The 15,540-nt window shown below is 38.8% G+C and overlaps 1 pseudogene; it reads left to right on the top strand.

The window, feature by feature from the left end:
- The first annotated feature begins 12,832 nt into the window (after window positions 1–12,832).
- Window positions 12,833–13,731, top strand: LOC102855728 (annotated as a pseudogene).
- The last annotated feature ends 1,809 nt before the right edge of the window (window positions 13,732–15,540 follow it).

Genomic DNA, 15,540 nt, shown 5'->3' with positions numbered 1-15,540 from the left:
GAGTGAAGCACATCCTAGGGATTCAGGTTCGTGAGCTGTAAAATTCCTAGAACCAGAAGATACAGAAAGAGAAAAGCTTCCCCTACAACTGACACCCTGAATTTTACTTTTGACCCTCCTAAACTGTGAGTGAATAATGCCTGTTTGTTAAAGCCATCCACTTGAAATGTTTCTGTTATAGCAGTACCAAGATACTAAACAGTATTATTTAGTACTAAGTATTAAATAGTACAAAAGCAGTACTAAGATACTAAGCAGTACTACTAAGTATTAAGCTGTACTAAGACAACAGAGAAAGAGTCTCTCAGTGGAAAAGTGAGGTGAAAGAAATACACTTTATGGTTTAAACAAGAAGTCAACTCAAAACAAGATTATTCTTTAAGATACATATTCATCATAACGTATTTCAAATATGCAGAATTTTTGAAAAGAAAATCATACTCACTCATTTATGCCAATATTTAGCAAATATCAGCAACTTGCCATGTATTTTAAAGAAATAAAGCAATACTGATTGTTTGAGTTGAAGAAGCATTTTTGTCTTATCGTCCCTAAAGTTAGCCTTTCTCTTAAAGATGATTTTTATAATTTTCCTACATGCTTTCTTTTGCAGAAATGGTGTTAGGTGAATTTATATCAATTCCAACTCAGAAAGACTCCATGTGACAGACTTGAAATGCCCACACAGTATTCTTACATACACAGATCATGAGATCTGTCTCCCATGGAGCCACTGCTGTTGTTGTGTTTCATTGAGTCAAAACAGACTTGGATCTGACACTCCAGTAGCTTTTCAGAGGCAATAAATGGCCCGGGAGGAGATTATCCATCTTTCTTCCATAGAGCAGCTGGTGGATTTGAACCACACACCTTTACTTTGGCAGCACAATTCCTCACCACTAAGCTGCCAGAGCTCCCTGGAGCCAATTGGACATTAGATCCACCAACTTTCCACTGGCAAGTGAAAATTTAATCATTTCACAAGGTCCTTTTGTGTAGAAATAAACAATGCTGTCCTTTTACCTTTAAGTTCCATATTAATAATATCACTGTGTACATTTTGGAATTTGCTTTCCTTTGCTGAACATCACTTTATAATTAATATACACCTTGGAAGATAGCATCATGCATAGCATTTTGAGTGGCTATCTAAAAGCTCTGTGTTTCAAGTTGATCCATGGCTTCACCAGTAAAGATTACAGCCTCAGCAACTCAATGGTATGTCACTATGAGTCAGAATTGAGTCAGCTGTGACTTATAGTGACCCTTTGAACAATAATAGCCCTGAACCCTGCCCTATCCTGAGCCAGTCTCATTGTCTCAGACACACTCCCATTATCCCAGTTACTGTGTCAATCCATCTCATCTTGGATCTTTCTTTCTTGTACTGTCCCTCCACTCTTCCATGCATGATATCCTTCTCCAAGGATGGTCCTTCCAGGCAACATGCTCAAAGTATGTCAGATGGAGTTTCAAAATCCTTGCCACCAAGGAGCAGCCTGGTTTCACCCTGTCTAGAACAGACCTGTTTGTGCTCTCAGCAGTCCATGGTAGGTTCAATACTCTTCTCTAGCACAACTCAAAGGCTCCAATTCTTCTTCCATTAGTCTTAATCATTGTCCAGCTCTTTGATACATAGCAAGTAATTGGGAAGACCATCGCCTGTGTTAGGTGCTCCTTAGTCTCTAGACTGACATTGTTGTGCTTCAGTACTCTGGAAAGGTCACTGAAAGCAAATTTTCCCAATGCAATTTATCTTCTGATTTCCTGAATGCTAGTGCCAAGAGTGTTAATTGTGGAACTGAGCAAGCTGAAATTGTTAACAACTTCAATCTCTTCCCCATCTATCAGGGTGCTACCAATTGGCCTAGTAGTGAGAATCTTTGTTTTCTTGATGTTCAGCCTCAATCCACATTGAAGACTACAATCTTTGATCTTCTGTAGCAAACACTTCTAAAGTGCACATAATCCAGATCATGGTCTTCACAACTACTTGCTATACATCAGAGAGCTGGGCAATGACTAAGGATGACAGAAGAAGAATAGATGCCTTTGAGTTGTGTTGCTGGAGAAGAGTCTTGAACATACCATGGACTGCCAAGAAAACAAATAGGTCTGTCTATCTTGGAGAGGGTGAGGCCAAGTCTCTCCTTGGAGGCTAGGATTTTGACGTTCCACCTCACTTACTTTGGACACGTGGCCAGGAGAGATTGGTTTTTGGAGAAGGACATCATGCTCATAAGGGTGGACAGAAAGCACAGGAGAGGAAGACCCGAATGAGATGGATTGAAACAGTAACTGGGGTTATGAGGGTTGGTGTGTGGGAGTTACTAAGACTTGCTCAGGACAGGGAAGGGTCAGAGCTGCTGTACATCGCAGGCAACTCAATGGTACATAAAACCAATAACATACTATGACAGATTTGGAAGCAGGAATGGCATCCACTTCCTAAATAAAATGCCTCCAGAAACTCTGTGAACTCTGATAAATGTCAATAGTTGTAGAGGGGCTTCAGGTCTTTTGTTCATACAGTCACTATAAGTTGTGCTCTACTTGAAGGCAGTCAACAACAACAATCTTTACAGAAAGATTTATTGCCTTATCACCACATCTTTCCCCCATAGAGGGGTCAGTAGGTTCAAACTGTCAAATTCTTTGTTAACAACTGAGCATGTACTCCCTCCATCACGAAAGCTCCTTTTCTAAAACCAGGCAGATTGAATTGTTATTAGTAGAATGAATACAATCTGGGCATCCAACGTATATGTGATGGTTTGCTTTTTTTAAACTTTGAAGTTTATCATCTAAACCACTGAACTACTTAACAAGGCCTATTAATGCGGTCTATTGTGTGAGGATAATTGCTTTTATGTTCTGTTACTTGTTTCAACAACCTGCTTTATCTGCTGGTTTCTCAACAAATTACTTCAAAGTGAGTATCTGAAGTCATTGCTTCCAATTAACACTTAGTGCCCACTTGAATGCAGCTGGGGGATCGTAGATTATCTTTCTGCACCAACACTTGCCAAACTCTCTATGCTGAAGAACCAGGTTTTCATTCAAATACATCGTTAACCAACATTTATGGAAAAGATCACAAAAATATATCCTTAGAAAATGTAATTTAAAAGTACAAATAGAAACTTCAGTATTTATTTTTAGATTTCAAAGACAGAAATTAACTTCATCTTTAGACTGCTGTAAAAAGTGTATTAACTCTCATGTCATCTGACTCATCACAGACCAGTGAATGACAAATAGTTCATATAAGTTCACTGTCCCAGACAAAGATTGATAGAGGAGTATCTTGTGCAACCTTCAACTTTATATTCTTTAGGAGATGTTGCAAAAGTTAATAAAAATCTCTTCTTTGTTCAGACTGCACAAATTTATAGGAGCTAATAATGCCTGGTGACAAGTGTGTAGGAAATTTTCCTGCCAACCCAAAGGTGGTGGTTGTGGTTGTTGTTGCTGTTGTTGTTGTTGTGTGCTATTGAGTTGGAATCGACCCATAGCTGACCCTCCAGTGGGTTTTCAGAGACAGTAAATCACATGGGAGAAGAATGTCCATCTTTGTCCCACTGAGAAACTGGTGGATTTGAACTGCATGCCTTTGGGATTACATTGCAGGTTTTTACCACTAGGCCACCAGAGCTCTCCAACTCAAAAGTAGGCAGTTCAAATCTACCAGGTTCTCCAAGAGAGAAAGATGGACAGTTTCCTCCCATGTGAATTACAGCATCTGAACACCAACTGGAAGGTCAGCTATGCATTGGTTCTGACTCTATGGCAATGAGTGAGAGAGTAAATAGCATACAATAAGACCTACAACCTCAATATCCCTAATATTTCAAAGGTGCTAGTAGAGAAGAAAGTGGTCCCTGAGTGAATAAATAGGCAGGAGGTTTAAATCCCCCAAAGGAGGCTCACAGGGAAGGCCTGGAGATCTAGCTCTGAAAATTGAGTCACTGAAAATCACATGGAGGTTAAAACCCTACTCAGACACATGGGATCACCATCAAAGTCAAAGTCAGCTCTACAGCTATACGTTAAAGGAGAAAGCAGAGAGGTCTTGGGTCCAGGATTTGTCCCTGAATTATATTTAGTCAACAACCAGAAAATGTTTCTTTTTGACTCTCTGAGAGAAGAAGAATTTAGAAAAAAATACACCAAGATAGGTGCACCGAGGGTGCCAGCAGCATCTCTCTCAGCTCTGTCCATCACCTCGTCTAAACCACACCATCATGCTCTCATCTGGACTACTACCAAGCCTGTTAACAATCCATTCTCTTTTCCCCTTCCAAGTCATACCCTCCTCAATTCTTCTGTGACTGCCCCTCTCCCTCAGGATGATACTGAAATGGCTAGCTGTAGATCTGGCTAACTATATATTTTACCCTCACTGCCTTTTCAAAATCTTCTCTTGTCACTTTCTAACACTCCCAGAAAAACTCAGCAGTCAACTTAAAGTGGCTCTTACAGAAGATAATCAGGCTTTGAGCAACAATAGTACTTTAACCTCCATTGTCGTACCTGCACTGGATTAAAACATGGTGTCCGAAATGAACCAGTAACTTAAAGTGTTCCTTAAAGTACCAAGAGACAGATAATTCCATGCTGATGATATAAAAATAATGTAAATCTTTCATTTTCTTTAAGGGGTTACTTACTGAGGAAAAGTCTTGAATGGTGGCAGGACAAACTCAAGCCTCCATAATCACCAGAGGAAGGGAGGAGTTTTTATAGCTCTGGATAACCAAGGTGGCATGTTGTCAGGGTTCCAGATTCCCTTCATCTGAGTAGAAGGGCAAAGCAAGATACTCGTGACAAAGCAAGAGGAGGTATGATAGCAGTAAGCAGAAGTGTACCCACATTCAGACTTGAAAAACATAACTCCCTATGCACAGCAAACATATTTAAATCCATACATTCATAATAATGCCTTTAAAAAATGCATTGCTTAATTTTGGGGAATAATAGAATGGCACAGGATAGGACAGGGTTCAGATCTGTTGTTCATTGGATCACTATGAGTCACCCTTAACAGCACCTAACAACACAGGAAGTTACCGTTCTGAAAATAGATGGATGGACGGATAAAGAAAAGATTCAATTGTTAAACTGATAAGAGCAGAAACAACACTTGATCTTAGCAGAGAAGCAATGGAAGATACAACTATTTATTCTGCCTTTTCTTTACAAACTGTGCCTCAGGACAATCGGAAAGTTGCTCTTTATAAAATCATTACAACTAATAAATGAAGACAGAACATTGCCAGTTTGCAAACCTAATGGAATAATAGATCTAAGCAATGATCATCAATGGATTCCTACTTGCTAAAATATTAAATCTGAGTCTAATGAAGTCTTTAGATCTAACTACAAGTTTCAAGAAGTACAGGAGGTCACGAAACATAGCATGCACGCTCTGGGAGTCCAACTGACAAAATTCAGAATATAGGAAACTCTTCATTATAAACAATTCAGTTTCATTAATGAAGGCGAAAATAAAGGATAACAGGCATCAATACATATAGGAAAGTATACATGATCTTACAATTAAATGTCATTTATAGACCTTTGCATTCTGATTTGAAGAATATAAACTTATTAACATGATTGAGATCATTAAAAATTTAATATAATGATATTAAGGAATCACTGATAATTTATTATGATCATAATAATGTAGTTAGATAGCAAGATGCTCTATCTCTTACGGCTGCATGTTTAAAGGTTACAAATGAATTATACAAGGCCTGTATCTACTTCAAAGAAAACTACTGGTGAGTAAGAAAGTATATGGAAATAAAATTTAAACTGAATTGATCAAGAATTAGAAAGCTACAAATAATATCCTTGTAAAAGGGATAATTGTTAGTGGTGTTGGTGGTGGGTAAGTTGGCCCCGGTTCATGAATACTTTCTGCATAACACAATTAGACTTTGTCTGGTGCTGTGTCACCATCATGGTCCCCCTAGTTCTGTGTCACCCAGTGTTGTGTCACCACACAGTTCGCCCAGTACTGTGTCACCTTCACGGGTGTCTTGGAAGTCTTGAGTCCACTGTTGTAACTATTTGGTCACTCTGCCTCACTGAATATGTTCTTCATGTCCACTGACCCTCCACTGTGTCAAAAATGAAATGTATCTTTTCTGGCACTTTATGAGCTCTTACAATAGATGGTATAGTTAAAAGTTAAACATACATACGTGAATTCCTATCATTTCCCAGCAGCTTCCTGTTAGCATTTCCTGCTTTTACAGATGAGGCAAATGAGACAAGGAGGCCCAAGTGTCTTTGTAAAGGTCACAGGACAAATAGTAGTAACACTTAAATGTGAACATGAGCAATCTCACCCTGGAGAAAATCTCAAGTTCAATCTACAAAACTATAAAACTAGAAGATAAAAAACATAAATGAATACTAAACTTCTTATTTGTCTCAGATAAAAGCCAAAAAACCACTGGTCTTATGTCAGTTGGGATTTGTAATGACCTTTTGGGACAAAATGGAATTTCCCTGGGAAGTTCCCAAAGCTATGAATCTTGACACAAACAGACTGACATGTTTTCTTCCAAAGAATGGCTGAAGGGTTTGAACCACCAACCTTTTGGCAACTGTGTTAGTCACTTCCCCATCAACAACTTAAAGCTAAACTCATTGCCAACAAGTCAGTTTGACTCAAAGCAAATCGATGTGTCAACCTTCACTGTTGGTAGGAATCCAAGGCTATAATTCTTTATGGATGGAGACCCCCTCATATTTATCTGGAAGAATAACTGATGAATTAAAGTCATATACCTTTCAGTTAGTGGTCCCACATTTAATCCATTTTGCCACCTAGGTCTCTTTATAAGCCAACTGGATATTTCATTCATATCAATAATAGAGAAAAAAAATGTCAAAGCTATGTTTTATTCTATAAGTGGAGAATAAAAAGTAGATGCAATTTTTCAAAATCATGAAAGAGTTGTTAGGAAAGAGAGTATATCTGGTGCAACTGGGAACAGAATAAAAAGACAGTAATGAAGCATCAAAAACAGTGGGCATTAAAAATAAGTATATCAGTTCTGAAAATAGATGTATGTTGTTGTTGCTGTTATGTACCCCAGAGTTGGAGCCGATCCATAGCTGACCCTCCAGCGGGTTTTCAGAGACAGTTAAATGCACAGGAGGAGATTGCCCATCCTTCTTCCAGGGAGCTACTGGTGGCCTCTAACGGCGCTTCTTTGGGATTGCAGTGCAGCTTCTTGCCACTAGGCCACCAGAGCGTGCTCGTATAAGTCTGATGTTATCTATTAAACTACAAAAGCTATCTTAGCTTGGTCAAGAAAATAAATTCTTTCTGTATTTTAAAAATGATATTACTAAAGCAAAATCACAGAAAGTTTTTGATAAATAACAGACAAGGAAATGGAAAAGGTTTAGTGTGATAAACAATATATTTGAACTTTATAAATAAATCAGTATAAAATAAAAAAAGAAAACCAACCCAAGCCTAAAAATAAAAAAAAAAGAGTGCTGAAGGGCAATGGTGTCAGTCTAGAGATTAAGGTGCACTGATCCAGGCTATGGTCTCCTCAATTATTTGCTATGCATCAGAGAGCTGGACAGTGACTAAGGATGATAGAAGAATCAATGTCTTTGAGTCATGGTGCTGGAGAAGAATATTGACTGTACCATAGGTTTAACAAACTTGACTAAGAGAACAAGCAGGTCTGTCTGAAGGTGAAATCAGGTGGCTTCTTGGAGGCAAGGATTTTGGAACTCTGTCTCACATACTTTGGGCATGTTTCCAGGATATAAAAATATTAACCATTAATAATTTTAGTAAAAGTAATAACTGGTTGCACATAATCAATAGGATCATGTTTAAACACAGGTTTAAATTAAGCTTTGTAATTCTTACACTAAAAATCAAATTAGAGGACCCTTTGCGTACATTGAGCTGAGTTCTCTGCTTTTTAAATCATTTAACCTCCCAGGAGGCAAAGCCGCAAGTCCAAGAAGCAAAACTGAAGTTTGTGAGACTTAGCTAAGACAGAGCTTGTGTTTGAACTCAGGTGTGTCTGCCTCCAGATTTGAACTTCAGATATTCAGGTTTTGCAAGCCAGGTGTAAAAAGACATGTTTCTTTTTAAATTAAGCATAGATGGAATTCAGTATTTATTTCCTTCCATTTAGAAATGGTAATCTTCTGTATTGTTTCTTGAGTAGTGTTTTTCAGACTTCCGTATACTGATCTTTCCTTTTGATAAACAAACATATGTTCCAGATTATTATTTCTCATTCCATGTCACTGGGAACCACTGATATTTAGGAGAACGTCCAGCTGACAATTTATAGAATGGAGAGAAAATGTCTGTACAAATGGGAAGCAAGGAAAATTTTAATCGCACAGCATAGCACTTGCAACATGAAAGTTCTACTCATTATTTCCTATCTACACGTTTTCATTCTCTACTTAATCTTATTTTTGGTCCTTAACTGAGGACTTTCCCTTCCTACCCTCTTCTTCTAGCTGCTTGCAAATGACTCGCAATTAGCAAATCAGATAGACTATCATCTTCCATTATTTTTGCTATCAAGCGTTCTAAAGAATATTGAATGAATGACACTTTACAAAAGCAAAACAATACTGGGAAACAGCATTTCATCTCTGTACATTGAGCTCTAAGTCATCCTTTTAACAGTCCCATTACTTCCCACTGCATCATAATTTATTTAAACACTCTATTAATGGATGTTTTTCAGTATCATGAGCAATGCTGCATTGTATATACTTACAGTATATTAGCAGGCACAAATGAAATAATTTTAAAAATACCAAGCACACACACACACACACACACACACTTATTAACAAGTTAATAGAATTTTTTTTTATTCTTTTCCACTTGCCATTTACTTTTTTGTTCGTTGGTTCTTTGGTTTGGTTTTTTACAGTAAGTGTTAATATGTGTTGATTTCTTAAGCAAAAACATGTATTTTAATTTTTAAATTATAGAAGCATACATTGCAATCCCATCTCAAAGAAAGGCTATATACAGCTTTCACAAACACAGGCCTAATTGAGAATCAATTCCTGCTTGAGTGAATTTGCAATTAATTACCAGCTTTATTGAGATCTAAATCATGCAAATTGTGACTGTGCAAAATCATTTTATTTATCGGAAGAACTAATTTGAGAAAGGCTAGCAAACACCAAAGTATGTTTTTCATTATTTCATGAATTAATTACTCAATAACCATATACTTAAGGCATCAACAGAACAGGGACACCACTTGTCCAAACAAAGATTCTGAGGGGCCAAGAAGATCAGATGAAAGGAAAAGCAACTACTAACCAGGAAGGGAACCGGCAGGACATTAAACGAGATTTATACCCGTTCTGACTAACTCAGGGCCTTTGAGTCATAACCAACTCATAGCTGATCTTCCAGCAGGTTTTCTGAGGCTGTAAATCACACAGGAGGAGATTGTCAATCTTTCTCCTGAGAAGCTACTGGTGAATTTGAAACGCCTGCCTTTGGATTGGCAGCACAACTGCTTACCTACAATGTGCCAGCCAGAAAGAATGGCACTCGTATAAAAAGTTGCTTAAGTTCGGTAGCAATTGGTCTAAGTATTAGGTAAGGAGTTGCCACAAGCTGCTCCACGGGGGAAAGATGGACAGTCTTCTCCCATGAGACTTCATTAGAGTCTCTGAAAATTCTCTGGAGAGTCAGCTATGGGTTTGTTAACTCAATGGCACATAATAACAACATATAAACTCTTTCACACCTTGTTGGACATCTTGCTCCTATGGTCCCCTTACATCAGCAGATCTCTTGTTTTGTTCTTTATTTCTTATAAACATATAAATATGATATAAATATGGACTCATATTCTTTATTGGGAAAAATGTGGAATATTCTTTTTGTAGAAAATGTGTACATTGTGCAGAAAATATAAATCTTCATGCCTCACATCTACTAAATATTTCATAATCAGTTCATCTCATTGTGTTTAAATGGTTTGTGTTTGTCGTTGTTGATTGCCATTGAGTCAAGCATGACTCATAGTGACCCTATGAACAAAAGGCCTGAAGTCTTTCTATAACTATCATCATTTATCAAAGTTCATAGAGTTTCCAGAGGCGTGCTGTTTAGGAAGTAGATGCCACTCCTGCAGTGTTAAATCACTTCTTCACTCATTTACTAATACTGTGAAAAAAGCCAAACAAAACCCCCAGAGGCCCATCAACTCAGAACCAACTCATAGGGGACACTCTGGTGATTTTTCAGAGGCTGGAAATCACAGGCAGAGATTGCTCATTTTTCTTCAGCAGAGCAGCTGGTGGATTTGAACCACCAGAAAGGCAGTCTTTGGGTTAACCCTAAGGAGTACTCCACCAGAGCTTCCCTAGTATGGTCACATTTAAAAAGAAGTTACGTGGTGTATAGGTAAGGTGAGCACACGTACATCTCGCTAACTCATTCAGATGTGTGTGAGCAGAGGAGGGGGCACCACGGATTATCAGGTGTAGTTAGGGCCATGATGTGTCATAAGCGGGACCTAATTTCACTGAATAAACAACACTATTGATTACAAGTTGCACCATTATGCTATGGGCCAGTAAGAATTAAGTGTGTACCTTGTCATCAGTGGCCTCTTGGTACAATTAGCAAGTAAAAGGAGTTTGGGTGGCTAAGAGGTTAAGCATTCAAGTATTAAAGGGAAGCATGAACAGACCAAGGACTCTTCAGGAGACCAAAAGACTTCCAGCTTCCTGAAATGCTGACAACTTCAAATCCTCTGGGGCAATTGTACTCCCTCTGCCCTATTGAGTTACTGAGAATTAGAATAGACTCAACAGCAGTGATATTGTTTTAATTTGTTTTGGTTTTCTTTATCAAAAGCAAGAAAAGCTGACAAATAAATGATGACATGCATTTTCTTAGATCTTTTTAGATCATCCTAACTATCAAAGTATGAAATCATTTGCGTCTTATACTGACTGAAAGGCAGTCTGCAATTCACTTCCTGTCATTTGCTTACTTCCTTCCTAATTTATTCAGTTGTTTGGAAAAGAATTCTTCAAATCTGGTGACGTGGTGCATTATGTGTTGGGCTACAACTAAAAGGTCAGGTGCTCCATGGGATAAAGATGGTCAATCTGTTCCTGTAAAGATTCACAGACTCAGCAGCCTGATGAAGGGTCAAGTTGGCCGGATGAACGTTGGGCAGATGGATCTGAGTAATATTCAAGGCACTCTCTGGAGTTGAAACTTGAAGCAATGCCATCAGAATGGACACCCTGCTTCCAAAAAGCAGAGGCATAACTCTATGAAAGTGTGGTTTCTTGTTAGATCCTAGGTATATAGAATATATTAGAAAACCAGAAAGGAACTTCTGGGTGATGCAGATAGTTAAACACTGAACTACCATTAGTTGAAACATGGGTGGTTTGAACCCTGGGCAGTGCTCTTCTAATCTACAGTAAGTCATCATGAGTCAGAGGTGAGTGGACAACTACTGATTTGACTTGGCAATTCTAAAAGCAACAGACAGGCTAGCCCAATTATTACTTGAGGGAAGTAGGAGAGGGTCCATGAAGATGATGCAAACCACCTACCTTTAGAGAATGCAAGATGCAAAAGCACCTCTCTTTTTCTCCAGATAAATACCCAGCACTATTCGAGCCTAACTCTCTGGTCCCAGCTCCCTCACCAAGTGTGTGGCTCCAATGTAGTATAAGAGGTCATTTCAGTTTGGTACAAAATATCACATAAGAAAACATTTTAAAAGCTTCTGAGGAGTTCAGAACTACAAATAAACTATGACATACATTTTAGATTTTAAAATACATCCTTATTTCTAAGCTATCTCTGATGTCAGCAGAATCCAAGATCAAGATCAGTGAACGAGGTTAAGGGGGTGGGGGGGAAAGAGTAGTATATAGCACAGGAATGGCATCCACTTCCATAATGGCTAGCCTCTGGAAACCCTATGAACCTGGAGAGAGTTATACAGGTGTCCAGGACTTTCGTTCATAGGGTCGCTATGAGTCACCTACGACTTGACAGCACTTAACAACAACAACAGTATATAGTGAGACCTACCCTGAAAAGAATGTTTATGTCTTCAGTATATTACATGGATATGGGCTCCTAAAGCTTAAAAGATGTGATTTTGTTTTCTTCAATTTCTCTGTATAATTCAGATAATAACTTCCCCCCTTCTCACAATTCAAGAAAAGTCCACAGAAAGACATCTGAGAAAATCTTTCAAATTCTTTCTCTCCATTTTCATAGCTGAATCTGCCTGAGTTGTATAGTCAAATGCAACTTCATTCCAATCACTTGAAGAATTTAAAGTAAGATGTTGTTCTTGTTGTCAGGTACACTGAGTCAGCTATAACTCTTAGTGCCCCTGTGAACAACAGATCTGAGCCTTGACCTATTCTGCCCCATCCTCATGGCTTCCACCATTGCCCAGACCCATTGTAGCAGTCATTGTTTCAATCCTTCTCTTTGAGGGTCTTCCTCTCTTTTCCTGACCTTCTGTCTTTTCCAACATAATGTCTTTATCCCCTCCTGACAACATGTCCAAAGTATGTGAGGTTAGAATTACTCCCCTCGCCTCTAAAGAACACCCTAGTTGCCTTCCCCCAAGACAGATTGAGCTCTTCTTTTGACAATCCATGGTATATACAATTCTTCTCTAACTCCACAATTCAAAGGCATCTATTTTTCAATTCTCCTTATGCACCGTCCAATTTTAAAGTGCGTACAATGCAATTGAAAATATCTAACTTGGATCAGGTGCACCTTAGGCTTTAAACATCCTTGCTGATGGAACACCTATCTGTTGATTATGGAAAAAAGTCTAAACTGGAGTTCTCCATTTACCCAGCCTCCCAGGTTTCGACAGCTGTGATTGAGCCCAACAACTCCATTCTCACCACCCACACCACCCTGGAGCACTCAGGTTGTGCCTTCATTGTAGACAATGAGGCTATCTATGACATCTGCCGCAGAAACCTTGATATTGAATCCCCAACTTAAACTAACCTTAACTGCCTTATTAGTCAGATTGTATCCTCCTTCACTGCTTCCCTCAGATTTGATGGTGCCCTGAATGTTGATCTGACAGAATTCCAGACCAATCTGGTACCCTATCCCCACATCCACTTCCCTCTGGCCACATATACCCCTGTTATCTCTACTGAGAAAGCTTACCATGAACAGCTTACTGTAGCAGAGATTACCAATGCTTGCTTTGAGCCCGCCAACCAGATGGTGAAATGTGACCTTCACCATAGTAAATACATGGCTTGCTACCTGTTATACCGTGGTGATGTGGTTCCCAAAGATGCCAATACTGTCATTGCCAACATCAAGACGAAATGTATTATCCGGTTTGTGGATTGGTGCCTCACTGACTTCAAGGTTGGTATTAATGACCAACCTCCCACTGTGGTGCCTGGTGGAGACCTGGCCAATGTACAGCGAGCTGTGTGCATGCTGAACAACACCACAGCCGTTGCTGAGGCCTGGGCTCACCTGGACCACAAGTTTGATCTGATGTGTATGCCAAGCGTGCCTTTGTTCACTGGTACATGGGTGAAGGGATGGAGGAAGGAGAGTTTTCTGAGGCCTGTGAGGATATGGCTGCCCTTGAGAAGGATTATGAGGAGGTTGGAGCAAATAATGCTGAGGGAGATGATGAAGGTGAAGAATATTAACGTGTAATTATACACTCCTGTAATTATACACTCTATTGTTTGAAGACTCAAATTCTGTTGTCCTGTAAAACTGTCCTGCGATTCTCAACTCTCAATAAAGATTTCTACTTTGAATGTAAAAAAAAAAAATTTAATGTGCACAGGCCTATGTCAGGAAGGTGCATATAATCAAGAGACAATGATACTGAAGGAAGAAGTCCAAGCTGCACTGAAAGAAATGACAAAGAAACAAGACACCTAGATTTTATAGACTATTAACTGGGATGTTACCGTGAAAGACAGGAAGACTCTCAATTAGGTAGACTGACACAGTGACTGCAGAAATGGCTCAAGTGTGTCAGAGATTGTGAGGATGGCACAGGATTGGACAGAGTTTGGATTTGTTGTTTATATGATCACTGTGTGACTCATTAGCACCTAAAAATAACAATAAAATGTACCTATGGTTATATTGAGCAAAAAATACTTCAGAGAATAGGACATTAATATAATTTCAGCTGTGCTTGTGCTCTCTTCTACCTTCTCTTGCCTTTTGTCTCCTATAAGACAAAAAGTGTTACAAGTCCCAACCCAGGGAAAGTCCCCTTCTTATCTGCTCAAGGCCGTAGCCTAATTAAAACTATCACATCCATCCCACTCTAATTCCCGTAACACTCATGGGCTACTACTACATCTCAGGTCACATCACAGGGAATCATTTCATAGTTACTACATAATTACGTAACTCTTCTAATCCTGTCTTATTAGCATTAAAGAGGTAAAATATACAACAAGTAGGAAAATCACCTAATACTGGGAATCATGACCTAACCTAGTTGACAAGTGTTTTGAGAGGGCACAATTCAACCCATGCCTGTAGATTGTAATGGAACCAGGAAGACCTTGATCAAAGTCTTGTTCCTAACAAGAGCATGAGGATTTCTTCTTTGATACTAATAGCAGGTATCAAACAAATTACCAATTCTTTTTAAAATGACATATTCTAAGGTAGAATTAACCAATCATGGAATTGTGCCAACCTATAGGCTTCATGGTTTCTATATTATACTTCTGAACAGGAACAAAAGAGGTAAAGAGAAAGAATTGTGGAGTTCTCCATTCACATCTCTATCTATGAGGTGACACTGTTAGGTCAGGACACTACTGAGATGAATCAGATAAAGTAAAAAAAGGAGGATAAAAAAGAAATTTTTTTACTCATTTTCTGCATGGGTCAAGTGGGGGAACTTATGCCAGCTGGCTTTTCTGATTTAAGGCACATAAAAATAACTACAAATATAGTCCATGTTTGCATTTTTGAAATATGTTTATTGGTGAGATATTTGACAATAGTGAGGAGAAATTGCTATGGGAAATACAGCCCTGAAGTTGAATAAACCTATATCTAGGTTGCAAGATCATTTAATTTTCAGCACAGAAAATCCAGAACAGTGAAAGGATCCTGCTGGTCTTTTCATCTGTATTCTCCCTGGTGTTGATTCAAGCATCGCTAAGAGTTATTTCAAGAATCATTTTCACACATTCACTGATTTTGTGTCTTTTTTTAAGCCTCTGGAAGCAAAACCCAAGCTGTCGATTGCAGCCATGGAGATAAACAGAGATCTGAAAGGCATCATTTTGAAGTTATCTTCTCTTTTAACTATTCTTAACCGGATGGAGCAATGCTGGCTACACGATAGAATTACCTGGGGAGCTTTTCAAAAACCCCTAGATGCTCAGGACGTATCCATGGCCAATTAAATTAGAAGCTTATGAGATATGGTAGGTAGGCATGGCATGGCAGAACTGACTGCCCCCTGGTGACAGCAT

This window comes from Elephantulus edwardii, unplaced genomic scaffold (assembly GCF_000299155.1).
Source record: "Elephantulus edwardii isolate Elephantulus edwardi_28Jun2011 unplaced genomic scaffold, EleEdw1.0 scaffold00041, whole genome shotgun sequence".
Taxonomy (NCBI): Eukaryota; Metazoa; Chordata; class Mammalia; order Macroscelidea; family Macroscelididae; genus Elephantulus; species Elephantulus edwardii.
This window is presented reverse-complemented; position numbering and strand designations above follow the sequence as displayed.